Source organism: Homarus americanus, unplaced genomic scaffold, assembly GCF_018991925.1.
Source record: "Homarus americanus isolate GMGI-L3 unplaced genomic scaffold, GMGI_Hamer_2.0 scaffold20465, whole genome shotgun sequence".
Classification (NCBI taxonomy): Eukaryota; Metazoa; Arthropoda; class Malacostraca; order Decapoda; family Nephropidae; genus Homarus; species Homarus americanus.
Window position 1 is genome coordinate 8,885,246 of NW_024756914.1, and position 13,190 is coordinate 8,898,435.

At 44.1% G+C, this 13,190-nt stretch overlaps 1 protein-coding gene across 6 annotated transcripts in view; it reads left to right on the plus strand.

The window, feature by feature from the left end:
- The window catches only part of LOC121857308 (gastrula zinc finger protein XlCGF8.2DB-like), a 95,312-nt gene that overhangs the window by 41,912 nt on the left and 40,210 nt on the right, over window positions 1-13,190 (plus strand). The window contains exon 1 of one of the 6 annotated variants that reach the window (XM_042353306.1): window positions 9,731-9,754. The exons of the other annotated variants lie outside the window; for them this stretch is intronic. The gene's annotated coding sequence lies outside the window, so the exon portion shown is untranslated. Of the gene's footprint in view, window positions 1-9,730; window positions 9,755-13,190 lie in introns of those variants that run through there. 6 annotated transcript variants of the gene reach the window in all.

Here is a 13,190-nt window from a genome sequence, read left to right on the forward strand (position 1 = left end):
CTGCATTGGGTGTCTGGAGATATCAGGGACTGTCACGCCACTGGGAGACTGGTTTGGCCTGCCTCCATATTGGCCACACACGGCCGACTCATGGTTTTATAATGGAGAGGGCTCCCCCTCTCCATTGTGATAACTGCCTGGTCCCATTGACTGTGTGACTGGGGCACTCCGGTGGAGTGCCCCAGTATCAGAGAGCTTTGTAGTAACCACCTCTCCCAATGCCGGGGGAAAGATGGGTCTTGCCATCTTTCTTTGGTGCTGGGGGGGGGGGACTCTCGTGGAGGAAGCCGGTCTTCTACACAAGCTTTGAGTTTTATCTATTAATGTTGAAATGTTGTTGTTTTATTCAAAATTTCTATGCAATTTGTTACTTATGTTTTTTACCTGGGCATTATTTAATTTTATACTTTTTAACCGTGATTTTAATTCAAAGACAAATAACCTAAGCTGTTGCATCCCCAGGGATGTAATTACCACAATTAATCAATCAACCTGTATATATAATGGTTATGGTGTAGTGTATTGATCAGTGATCCTCCCCACCCTGTTGTATGGCAGTGAGACATGGTTCACATACAGGAGGCACCTGAAGGCACTTTAAAAATTTCACCAACGTAATCTACGTTCCATCCTCCGAGTTTGCTGGGAAGACAAGAGAACAAATGTCAGTATTCTCGCTGACACCAACTGTAGGAGCATTGAGGCTACCATTATCCATGAACAACTATGGTGGACTGGCCATGTTACCTGCATGGACGACAGTAGACTGCCAAAGCAGCAACTTTACACTCACCAAACAAATGGTAAATGTTACATTGGCTGGTAAAGGTATAAGGATTTTTTTTTTTTTTACGGGAATTAGCCTACCCGGGCACAGGTCAAACGACCCACAACGGAGCCTCGAGGGCGAAAAAAAAGAACAGAAAGAAATTGAAAGATGCCGGAAAACCAGCTTTTTAGAGTGAGACAGATTGTAAGAGCATGGAAACACAGAAGAAGGCAGAGCATTCCACAGTTTGGCTGTGTGAGGAAAGAAGGAGGTACTATAACGGGTTATTCTCGTGTGACCGACATCCACAGAGAAATGGTGGGCACCGCGGGCAAGACGTGTGTTAAGAACCCACGGCCTTGCCGGCGGTACACAGGATGCCAAATCCACTGAACATTGCCCGTTAAAGTACCTGTAAAAGAGAGAGAGTGAAGCAACATTGCGGAGAAGAGAAAGGGGGGAGAGATTGTCAACTAAAGGAGGAGAGTTAATAAGACGAAATGCCTTTGATTCCACCCTATCTAATAGTTGGACAGAAGAAGAGCCACCCCAGATATGAGAGCAGTACTCCAAGTTAGGACGAATGAATCCCTTATATACTTGGAGCAACTGCTCAGGAGTGAAGTAGCTGCGGCATCTGTACAGCATTCCCAACTTTCGGGAGGCAGCTTTAGTTATACTAAGGATGTGTGATTTCCAGGACATATTGGAGGAAATGGTGAGGCCTAACATATTTATTTCAGAATTTGGGAGGATGATAGCGTCCTGAAATGTAATTGGTGGGAGATCGTCTACTTTACAAAGTGTAATTGGTAAATATTGAGTTTTGTTACTATTGAACTTAACCAAGTTTGTATCTCCCCATTCAGAGATGCTGCACAGATCCGCGTTGATAGAAGTAATGATATCAGTTCTAGAAACAGATCTAGTTTGAGAGTTAGGAGGAAGGGGAAAATGTGAGGAAGAGTGAAGAGTAGAATCATCGGCGTAAGAATGGATAGAATTAGTTGTAGTGTGAAGTAAATCATTGATAAAAAGAAGAAAGAGAGTTGGTGAAAGAACAGAACCCTGTGGGACGCCACTATTGGTAGAGAAAGAGCGAGAAATCGATCCCTCGACAACAACTGCCATGGATCGATTCTCAAGGAAGCTAGACATGAGAGAACAAAGTGGGGGAGAGAAACCAAAAGAGGGAAGTTTAGATAGCAAAGACTTGTGCCATACCCTGTCAAATGCTTTGGAGATGTCGAGGGCCACAACAAAAGTTTCCCCATAATCCCTAAGAGAGGATGACCAAAGATGGGTGCAATAGGAGAGCAGATCACCAGTAGATCTCGCCTGGCGAAAGCCATACTGGTGATCCGACAAAAGAGAAAGGTGTTCAAGGTGACAGAGAAAATGGGAGTTCAAGATAGTTTCGAAAATCTTAGAGAGGGATGAAGTTAGGGCAATGGGGCGATAGTTAGAGGGATTAGAATGGTCACCCTTCTTCGGGATGGGCTGAACCAAGGCATGCTTCCAAGAAGAAGGAAAAGTTTTGGTTTTGAGGCAAAGGCGAAAGAGGCGAGCAAGCACAGGGGCCAGGGCTTCAGCACACTCCCTCAGAACACGAGGGGTTATTCCGTCCGGTCCATGCGCCTTACTCACATCCAACCTGGATAACATACGGGCAACCCTGCGAGTGGAGATTATAGGAAAGTGCATAGGTTCAGTAGGAGGTGCAGGGGTAGGAGGGGTAGAGTGGGACGGAAGAGGGGAGGAAAAGAAGGCGTGCAGAAGTTGTAACAGATGTTTTTAGCTAAGGACCAGAAGGATTTACTAGAGGAAGAATTAGTCAGGACAGCAGTCTTTCTTTTAATAAAATTCCGCTTGGCCCTACGAAGAATAGCCTTACAACGATTCCTAGAAGTAATGAAAGAGGTGTGGGTAATAGGAGAAGGAGATAGTTTCATAGCTCGATATGCCCTATCTCTCACCCTGCAAGCAAGAGAGCAGGAGCGATCAAACCATGATTGTAATGTGAAAGTTTTGGTAGAAGATGGGATAAATGCACACATACCGCCCTGTATAACCCCAGCAACGCTGTCAGTACATACTGAGGCATCCCGAGCGGAAAAGCAACATTCGTCCCAAGGAAAGTCGGTGAAGAATTCTCGCAAGGATTGCCAGCTTGCCCTCCGATAGTGCCATAGCTGACGTTTAGAGGGGGGTGGGGGAGGTGGTCGTGCCCAGTTTGATTTAATAGTAATAAGGTTGTGATCAGAAGACCCTAAGGGGGCAAAAATTGAGTATGAATAGTGTGAGGGGTTAGAGGTAAGACAAAGATCAAGAATGTTAGCAAGTTGATCGTGTCGATCAGGAATGCGTGTAGGGTGTTTGATTATTTGTTCCAAATCATTAAGTAAGGAAAAAGAGAGTGCCTCAGCTCCACCTGGGTCATCCCTTGCAGAGCCAAGCCACTCTCTGTGATGTACATTGAAATCCCCTAGGTAGAGGATCTCGGTGTAGGTGTGTGTGGAAAGCAACGACTCATGGCAAGAAGTGAGATAGTCAAAGAGTTCGAAATCGTTGGTAGAGTTGGGAGAACAGTATAGGAAACAAAGAAAAATAGTCACAGTAGGTAGAGATATTTTGAGCCAGATGACATCATAAAGGGGAGATTCAAGATCCGTGAGTCGGGCTATAGGTGTACGTGTGTTGCAGTAGGCGCATACACCTCCCTTAGAACGGAAGTAGGTATAAAGGTTGTAGTTAGAGACTTGAAAAGGTTTGGGTGAAGCTGCTTTGGTCAGTTGAAGTTCGGAGAATAGTAAGAGATCGGGGGAAGAGGTTAATAGATGGTGCTCCACAGAAGAAAAATTGGATCTCAGTCCGCGAATGTTGGAAAAATGAAGTGTGAAAAAAGCCGATCCTCCAGCAACCGTGGTGGCGTCAGTTGAGGATAGTCTAAAGACAAACCTGAAAAAGTGCTAAATCGACCCCTTCACCTGGGAGACAATCACTCCATATAGTAATGCTTAGAAGTGCATACTGAGGCAGACAAGGGCCAGTGCCGGAGAGGTGCTGCCGCCATCCCTCCCGCACTAGATGTAGCCCTCCACACATGCAACATATGTCAAATGCATCAGCCTCTTGAGTCACCTCAGATCTCACCAACGAAGGCGACATCTTTAACAACTCATATTATTGTATCATGGCTAGATGATCATATTGTACTCGATTCCGAGTGTTAACAACGTTGTGTGTGTGTGTGTGTGTGTGTGTGTGTGTGTGTGTGTGTGTGTGTGTGTGTGTGTGTGTGTGTGTGTGTGTGTGTGTGCTCTCTTTCCCTCAGTTGAGTCAGAGTGACTTGCTACCTAATGAACACTGTTCAGAATATGTTATGAAAGATGAACGCGAGAGAACTGATCCTGGTTCACTGTCAACATGATTTACATGATTACAGTGAAGCCAGAGGACAGGTTTCACCACTGTTGTATCAGAGGACAGGTGTCACCACTGTTGTACCAGAAAACAGGTGTCACCACTGTTGTACCAGAGGACAGGTGTCACCACTGTTGTACCAGAGGACAGGTGTCAATACAGTCATACCAGAGAACAGGTGTTATAACGGTTGTACCAGAGGACAGGTGTCACCATTGTTGTACAGAGAACAGGTGTCAATACAGTCATACCAGAGAACAGGTGTTATAACGGTTGTACCAGAGGACAGGTGTCACCATTGTTGTACCAGAGAACAGGTGTCATCACTGTTGTACCAGAGAACAGGTGTCACCACTGTTGTACCAGAGGACAGGTGTCATCACTGTTGTACCAGACAGGTGGCACCACTGTTGTACCAGAGGACAGATGTCACCACTGTTGTACCAGAGAACAGGTGTCATCACTGTTGTACCAGAAGACAGGTGTCATCACTGTTGTACCAGAGGACAGGTGTCACCACTGTTGTACCAGAGGACAGGTGTCACCACTGTTGTACCAGACTGGTACAAGTGTCATCATTGTTGTACCAGAGGACAGGTGTCACCACTGTTGTACCAGAGAACAGGTGTCATCACTGTTGTACCAGAGGACAGGTGTCACCCCTGTTGTACCAGAGAACAGGTGTCATCACTGCTGTACCAGAGGACAGGTGTCACCACTGTTGTACCAGAGGACAGGTGTCAATACAGTCATACCAGAAAACAGGTGTTATAACGGTTGTACCAGAGGACAGGTGTCACCATTGTTGTACCAGAGAACAGGTGCCAATCCAGCCATACCATAGAACAGGTGTTATAACGGTTGTACTAGAGGACAGGTGTCACCAGTGTACCAGAGAACAGGTGTCAATACAGTCATACCAGAGAACAGGTGTTATGACGGTTGTACCAGAGGACAGGTGTCACCATTGTTGTACCAGAGAACAGGTGTCATCACTGTTGTACCAGAGAACAGGTGTCACCACTGTTGTACCAGAGGACAGGTGTCATCACTGTTGTACCAGACAGGTGGCACCACTGTTGTACCAGAGGACAGATGTCACCACTGTTGTACCAGAGAACAGGTGTCATCACTGTTGTACCAGAAGACAGGTGTCATCACTGTTGTACCAGAGGACAGGTGTCACCACTGTTGTACCAGAGGACAGGTGTCACCACTTTTGTACCAGATAACAGGTGTCACCACTGTTGTACCAGAGGACAAGTGTCATCATTGTTGTACCAGAGGACAGGTGTCACCACTGTTGTACCAGAGAACTGGTGTCATCACTGTTGTACCAGAGGACAGGTGTCACCCCTGTTGTACCAGAGAACAGGTGTCATCACTGCTGTACCAGAGGAGAGGTGTCACCACTATTGTACCAGAGGACAGGTGTCACCACTGTTGTACCAGAGGACAGGTGTCACCACTGTTGTACCAGAGGACAGGTGTCATCACTGTTGTACTTGAAGACAGGTATCACCATTGTTTTGACATTTACCATCTAGTAAAATCTGCTATAGCCTGAAGCATGTAAGCAGACTCCAGAGGTGCATGACTACTTCTCCTGTAACCTCCCCAAACATGAGGTGATGACTACTGGCAGAAGAAGCCCCAGGACGTGCTACATTAGGGTGGAAGTTAGTTGACTGCGTTTATGTGATGAGAGCAGGAAATGGACCGACAGGTGTGTGGAGGTTGGATGTTAATTATGTAAACGCAATCCCAGATGACATATCTTCAAGGTGTTCAAGACACAACCACACACCAGCACAAATTATTCCTGTGGATTTTAGAGGTATAGAACAATACACCTGAACCACTCATCACGTTTCCACACTTAATGAACTACTAATTACTTCCGGATCGGCTTTAAGCAGATCAGATGCCCTGTCCTCTTGGCATTCTAAGTATATGTTGTAAAGCAATTAACTCAGTCCAGAAATCCAGGCAGTAACATAACCTTCAGGTGTGCACTGGCCATTTTTTTTTACTGGAATTAGCCCACCTGGGCACAGGTCACTGACCCACATCAGGGCCTAGGGGGCGAAAATGTAATAATAATAATAATAAAAATAAAGAACCATAAAGAAATGCAAAAATTAAAACAAAATCAAGAGTGAGAAACAATACAGTACAGTCGGCCCTTCACATACGCGGGTTTAGCATTCACGGATTCGCAAATACGCGGATTGCCCCGCCAGAGGAATATTCTGTACATTGAAGTAATTGAAGTACATTCAAATCGCGCGCCATTCAACTCGCGCGCGGCACCGAACACGGGACACCGCCCGCTCCCGCAACCTCACACACACACTCATAGCTCTCCCTCACTCAGTCAGTCTCGCTGTAACCACACTTGTGTTGACATCAGCATTGTAGTTGCAAAAATATTACATTTCCGTGAATGTATTATATAAAGCACAGTATGAATAGAATATCACTAATACAGTATTACCCCGCCTAACGCGGTTTCACTTAACGCGTTTTATCATATACGCGGTGCCTCGCCAGAGCTGAACTTTCACTTAACACGGATTTTTTCCACATATACGCGGTGAGTGTCCGGCTCGAGACGCTATTTTTAGATTTGCCCCACCCTGCCTGACTGCCTGTTTTAGCTCATAAAATTCATACAAATTACCCGGCCAGAATATAATTTACATTGCTGGAATTCTTATAATTTGGTGATCATTTTGAATATAAACATCATATTTTTGCATTAGACATACAAATTTTAGATAAAAAATTTTCTCAAATTAACTATGTTATCTTTTGTGCAAAATATATGACATTTATATTCAAAATATTCCTGGTCTTACAAGGAATCCAGCAATGTCAATTATATTATCCTAACTTTAGTTTGAGGTATTATTTATTAAAATTTAGTGGTTATCCCACACATCTCCTTGGGACGGTTGGTGGGGGGTGGGGGGGAGGGAGGGACCGACCGACCATCTGTTACCCCGTGAAGAATTATTTTTGTTTTTATTAACTGAAGATATTTGTTTTAGCTCATAAAATTCATACAAATTACCCGGTCTGAATATAATTTACATTGCTGGAATTCTTATAATTTGATGATCATTTTGAATATAAACATCATATTTTTGCATTAGACATACAAATTTTAGATAAAAATTTTTCTCAAATTAACTATGTTATCTTTTGTGCAAAATATATGACATTTATATTCAAAATATTCCTGGTCTTACAAGGAATCCAGCAATGTCAATTATATTATCCTAACTTTAATCTGAGGTATTATTTAATACTAAATGTTAAAAACCCTGGAAGGGAGGATTGGTGGGGGGTGGGGGGGAGGGTTGGGACTGACCGCGCGGTTGGAAGAGGGGGGGAGGCAAGGTGGGGTACTTTGATTGACAGATAGTGTCGTGAAGATTATTTTTTTTTTATTAACTGAAGATATTTGTTTTAGCTCATAAAATTCATACAAATTACCCGGTCAGAATATAATTTACATTGCTGGAATTCTTATAATTTGGTGATCATTTTGAATATAAACATCATATATTTTGCATTAAACATACAAATTTTAGATAAAATTTTTTCTCTAGGTAACTATGTTATCTTTTGTGCAAAATATATGACATTTATATTCAAAATATTCCTGGTCTTACAAGGAATCCAGCAATGTCAATTGTATTATCCTAACTTTAGTTTGAGGTATTATTTATTAAAATTTAGTGGTTTTCCCCCAAAAATTTCTCTGAGAGGGAAGAGCCGGCAGTGTAGTGTGAGAGGGGGAGGGAGTTGAGTCCATTATTTGAATGGACATTAACTTGGCGACTGTATTTCTCTATTTCTCTTAAGTATTAATTGTGTGCATGTACCATCATAAAATTAAGATGTTATTTTTACTACAACATAGGTATGTGCCTTCAAAAAGTGGAGTTTGGGGGTCGGGCCGGTTTCTATTGGAATTAATCCCATATGTTCTGTTGTTCACTTAACGCGGATTTCACTTAACGCGGGACCCTCTGGGTTCAATTGACCGCGTTAAGTGGGGTACAACTGTATAAGAGTATTTTAACCGAAAACTACTAAAAAAAACGAGTAACATCTCTTGAACATCGGAAAGTTAGGTAAAGTCTCTTGTTTTCGTCATGTATTTTATCGTAATTTACATTGAAATACATCACGTTTCAGCAAAAGTACTATTTATTTCTGAGAATATGGAAATGTAATATTTTGCTGAAATGACGTACGTATTAGTGGAAAGTGACGAAAGCAATGACTCGCTTTCTTTCGCTCAAAAGATGTTACCGTAATCGCTTTTCGAATGGTTTTCAGTTAAAAAACTGTTGTATTACAATAATATTCTATCCTAATTCACTTGTGATGCAACAGTTTTTTAACTGAAAACCATTCGAAAAGGTATTAGATGTTTGGACCCATATTCTAGAACGGGGTGGTAATATCGACAATATTTACCTAGATTTTGCCAAGGCTTTCGACAGTGTACCCCACGAAAGGCTGAAAATCAAACTGGAAGGGTACGGAATTCGGGGAAATGTCCTAGCGTGGATAGAAGACTTTCTACATGACCGCAAGCAGTGTGTGGTGATTAATGGCACGAAATCGTCATCTGTACCTGTAACAAGTGGGGTACCGCAGGGTAGTGTATTGGGCCCGCTGTTGTTTGTTTGTTTCATAAATGACATGCCTGACGTTGTACACTCCTCCATACAAATGTTTGCCGATGATGGCAAGTTATTTCGGGAAATTAAGAACCAAGCGGACTGTGAAGAGCTACAGAAGGACCTCTGTGGGCTCCAGGAATGGTCGAAGAAATGGCTGCTGAGATTCAATGTCACGAAGTGTAAGAGGATGCACCTGGGGCGTACCAACGGTAAGGAGGCGTATCATATGTCCCAACGGGATGAAGAAAATGCACTAGTTGAGACTGTGTGTGAGAAGGACCTAGGTGTGTATGTTGACAATGAGCTGAAGTTCTCGGGCCATTGTGAGAAGAAGGTAAATCAGGCAAATAAATTATTGGGTCTTATAAGGTCGTTCAGATATCTAGACGGTCCGTCCCTCGTGACGATCTTCAGGAGTGAAGTGCTTCCCCATCTGGAGTACTGTCACCCCATCTGGTCCCCGAGATATGCTAGGGACTGTCAGTTGGTTGAAAATGTTCAAAGGAGGGCCACCAAACTGGTGCCTGCACTTCGGCACCTCAGCTACCCTGAGAGATTGGAGCGCCTGAACTTGCCTAGCTTATACTACAGACGGGCAAGGGGGGGACCTAGATGAGGTGTATAAGCATCTCAGGGGGCACTACTCAGTTGAGTGTCCTTACTTGGAGCTGGCGGACGCTCGCCCCACAAGGGGTCACAGCTCAAGATTGAAGAAGCCGCAAGTCCAGTAAACCGTGAGGGCAAACTTTTTCGGAGTGAGGGTTGTAAACTCTTGGAACAATCTACCAGAAAGTGTTGTGACGGCACGGAGTGTGAGCTCTTTCAAGAGAAGACTTGACCAACACTGGAGCGGGTTCAGGTACGTTCAGGAGCCGGTGCATGCCCAGTATTTGCCAACAGTGCGTGACAGACACGTGACCGATCGCCCGGGCGGCTAGCGAGCCGATCTTTTGGTGAAGAAGATAAATGAAAAGGAAAAGTAATCAGAGACGTGACCGATCGCCCAAGCGGCTAACAAGCCGATCAGTGGCGAAGAGGATAAAAACCAAAAACTAAAAAAACATCTTTTGAACGAAAGAAAGCGAAAGTCATTGTTTTCGTCACGATTTTGTCCCACATTCCACTGTAATACTTACGTCATTTCAGCAAAAAATTTTCATTTCTGTGAATGTAGTATATCAAGCACAGTATGAATATAATATCATTGTAATATAACAGTATTTTAACCGAAAACTATTAAAAAAACGAGTAACATATCTTGAACATTGGAAGGTTAGGTGAAGTCTTTTGTTTTCGTCATGTATTTTATCCTATTTTACATTGAAATACATCACGTTTCAGCAAAATTACTATTTATTTCCAAGAATATATTCATTCAGGCGCAGTTTAGGTAAAATATACGTGTGATGTAACATTTTTTTAATTGAAAACGATTCGAAAAACACGTACCCTCTAGCCCTGTTCAAGGAGAGGACTGGGAGAAGCTGTTTGGTGCTGCAGACGATGGCAAGGAAAATGATTTGGATGGATTTTAATGAAAATATTCAGAAATATGGTATCGTAGTATTTATTCAAGTCAATTAGGATAGAATATTATTGTAATACAACAGTAGTGACGATGTGGAGGAGGCGGAGGGTTAGAGCGGGGACGAGGCGGAGGGATAGAGCGGGGACGAGGCGGAGGGATAGAGCGGGGACGAGGCGGAGGGATAGAGCGGGGACGAGGCGGAGGGATAGAGCGGGGAGGAGGTGACTGGCGGGAGCAGGGACGAGTGGAGATGCCAGCCAGTACATTACGGGTGTATTAATTGTTTTTATAGCTATTTTTGCATTTTAATGTTAAATACTGTACATTACGTTTCAACAAAACTACCATTTATTTCTGAGAACATGGAAATGTAATATTTTTGCTGAAATGATGTACGTTGTAGGAATTCGTGGTATAATGTTGTCTAGCACTCAGGATGGATGGAAACTCTAAGGTGGTTTTCTTGTATAATATAAGTTATATGATAGACAGTCTGGTGCTGGAGGTGCCGTGTGGTGAGGAGCTGCTCGGTAGAGACGTTCGGTGAGTAGCGTGTTGAAGGAGGTAGATGTGCAGGAGCTTCGTTAGAGAAGATGTTGCCTGTTGCTGGCCTCCTGGTTGAATGAATGCTGGACAGCGAGGAGCTTGCTGGAGTAGGTGTTGCGTGTTCAAGAAGAATGGCCAGAATGAATCTCAATGGAGAGACAGAGCTTATATACCCAGCAGCCGTGAGTCATCTATGAGTCATGTTGGGAAAACCCGAGAAAGTCGCCGGTCTTTGGTTCCGTTGCTAAGATACGGTAACATCTGGTGTCGCCGCTCGCTTGGTTGCTAGGGAAGGTGGTAGCAGCTGGTGACGCCGCTACGCAGTTGTAGGGGAGAAGTCCACTACAATACTCCCCCTTCCCTCCAGGCGGTGTAGGAGACTTGTTGTCTGTAGAGTTGCTTAGCACATGTGAGGCAGACCGGGTGGTGCATGCCTCATGTGAGACAGCGGCGATGGCGTGAATGAGCCGATCGCTGAATACAACTGTCTAGATACACACTATCTGTGGGAGAAGGGAGAAAAAGGGTGTGTGGAGGCGATGAATGTTGTGTGCTTCCCTCACGGCAGGTACTGAGTCGTCAGATGCGCCTGCTGGGGTGTGTGGGCCTGGGTCAGGAGCAGGGGCTGCGTCACCAGAAGCGGATTAGGGCTCGTGACAGCAGCTGGGTCCACGACAGCAGCAGGGTGCAGGACATTAGCAGGGAGTACCTGAGGGAGAAAAGAGGGGTGTGTGGGTCCGCACTCAGGAACAGAGGCCGCGTCAGGGGCGGCAGGGGTTACTGCTGGGCCGGGGTCGGCGTCTGAGGCAGGACGGGTGTGCTGGGGTCGTCAGGATGTGGTGCTTGGGGCAGGAAGGGAGCTGGTGTCTGCTTAGAGTAACAGAGCTGCTTCTGTGTGGATAAGCCATTCTTCTATGCTGCTTGAAGACCGGGAGCGTGATCAGTTTCTCCTCCATCCTGTGTGAGTGCTAATCTCCGGGAGTCACCATTTGTAGGTATTCGTGGTATAATGTTGTCTAGCACTCAGGATGGATGGAAACTCTAAGGTGGTTTTCTTGTATAATATAAGTTATATGATAGACAGTCTGGTGCTGGAGGTGCCGTGTGGTGAGGAGCTGCTCAGTAGAGACGTTCGGTGAGTAGTGTGTTGAAGGAGGTAGATGTGCTGGAGCTTCGTTAGAGAAGATGTTGCCTGTTGCTGGCCTCCTGGTTGAATGAATGCTGGACAGCGAGGAACTTGCTGGAGTAGGTGTTGCGTGTTCAAGAAGAATGGCCAGAATGAATCTCAATGGAGAGACAGAGCTTATATACCCAGCAGCCGTGAGTCATCTATGAGTCATGTTGGGAAAACCCGAGAAAGTCGCCGGTCTTTGGTTCCGTTGCTAAGATACGGTAACATCTGGTGTCGCCGCTCGCTTGGTTGCTAGGGAAGATGGTAGCAGCTGGTGACGCCGCTACGCAGTTGTAGGGGAGAAGTCCACTACAACGTATTGCAGTGGAAAGTGACGAAAGCAATGACTTTCGCTTTCTTTCGTTCAAAAGATGTTACCGTAATCGCTTTTCGAATGGTTTTCAGTTGTGGGATTATAAGGCTAATGATAGGATAGAATATTATTGTAATACAGTACGATTACAACAATTTTTTAACTGAAAACCATTCGAAAAGCCATTACGATAAAATATTTTGAACAACGAAAGAAAGCGAAAGTCTTTCCTCATGATTTTATCCCACTTCCCACTATAATATGTACGTCATTCCAGCAAAAATATTACATTTCCATATTTATTTCTGAGAATATATTCATTCAGTCACAGTCAAGGTAAAATATACTTGTGATGTAATATTTTAATGAAAATCCAGTATCGTAGTTTTCTCTTGTTTCAAATTTAATTAACAAAGATTGATGTTTCAAATGTAATGAACAAAAATTTATGTCCAGTATCTATAAATTAACTTAAATAAATGAATACTTTGTTTTACATCGTCCTGTGCTACCATACCATGGATTTGGCTACTTTGGGCTCCCAAGAGATCTGCCCTGGCAACTGTACCGACACTCACAGCTGGTGGTGTGTTGGTGCATCGTTTCCATTGTTTACTGGTAGTTACTGGTAAATATTTTTCAACCTAACGAAACTATTACCCGTTTAGAGGTCAACCCCCAATTTTTGCCAAATAATTTGGTCTTAAAAACTCGAACTACACACAGGTACAGTATAT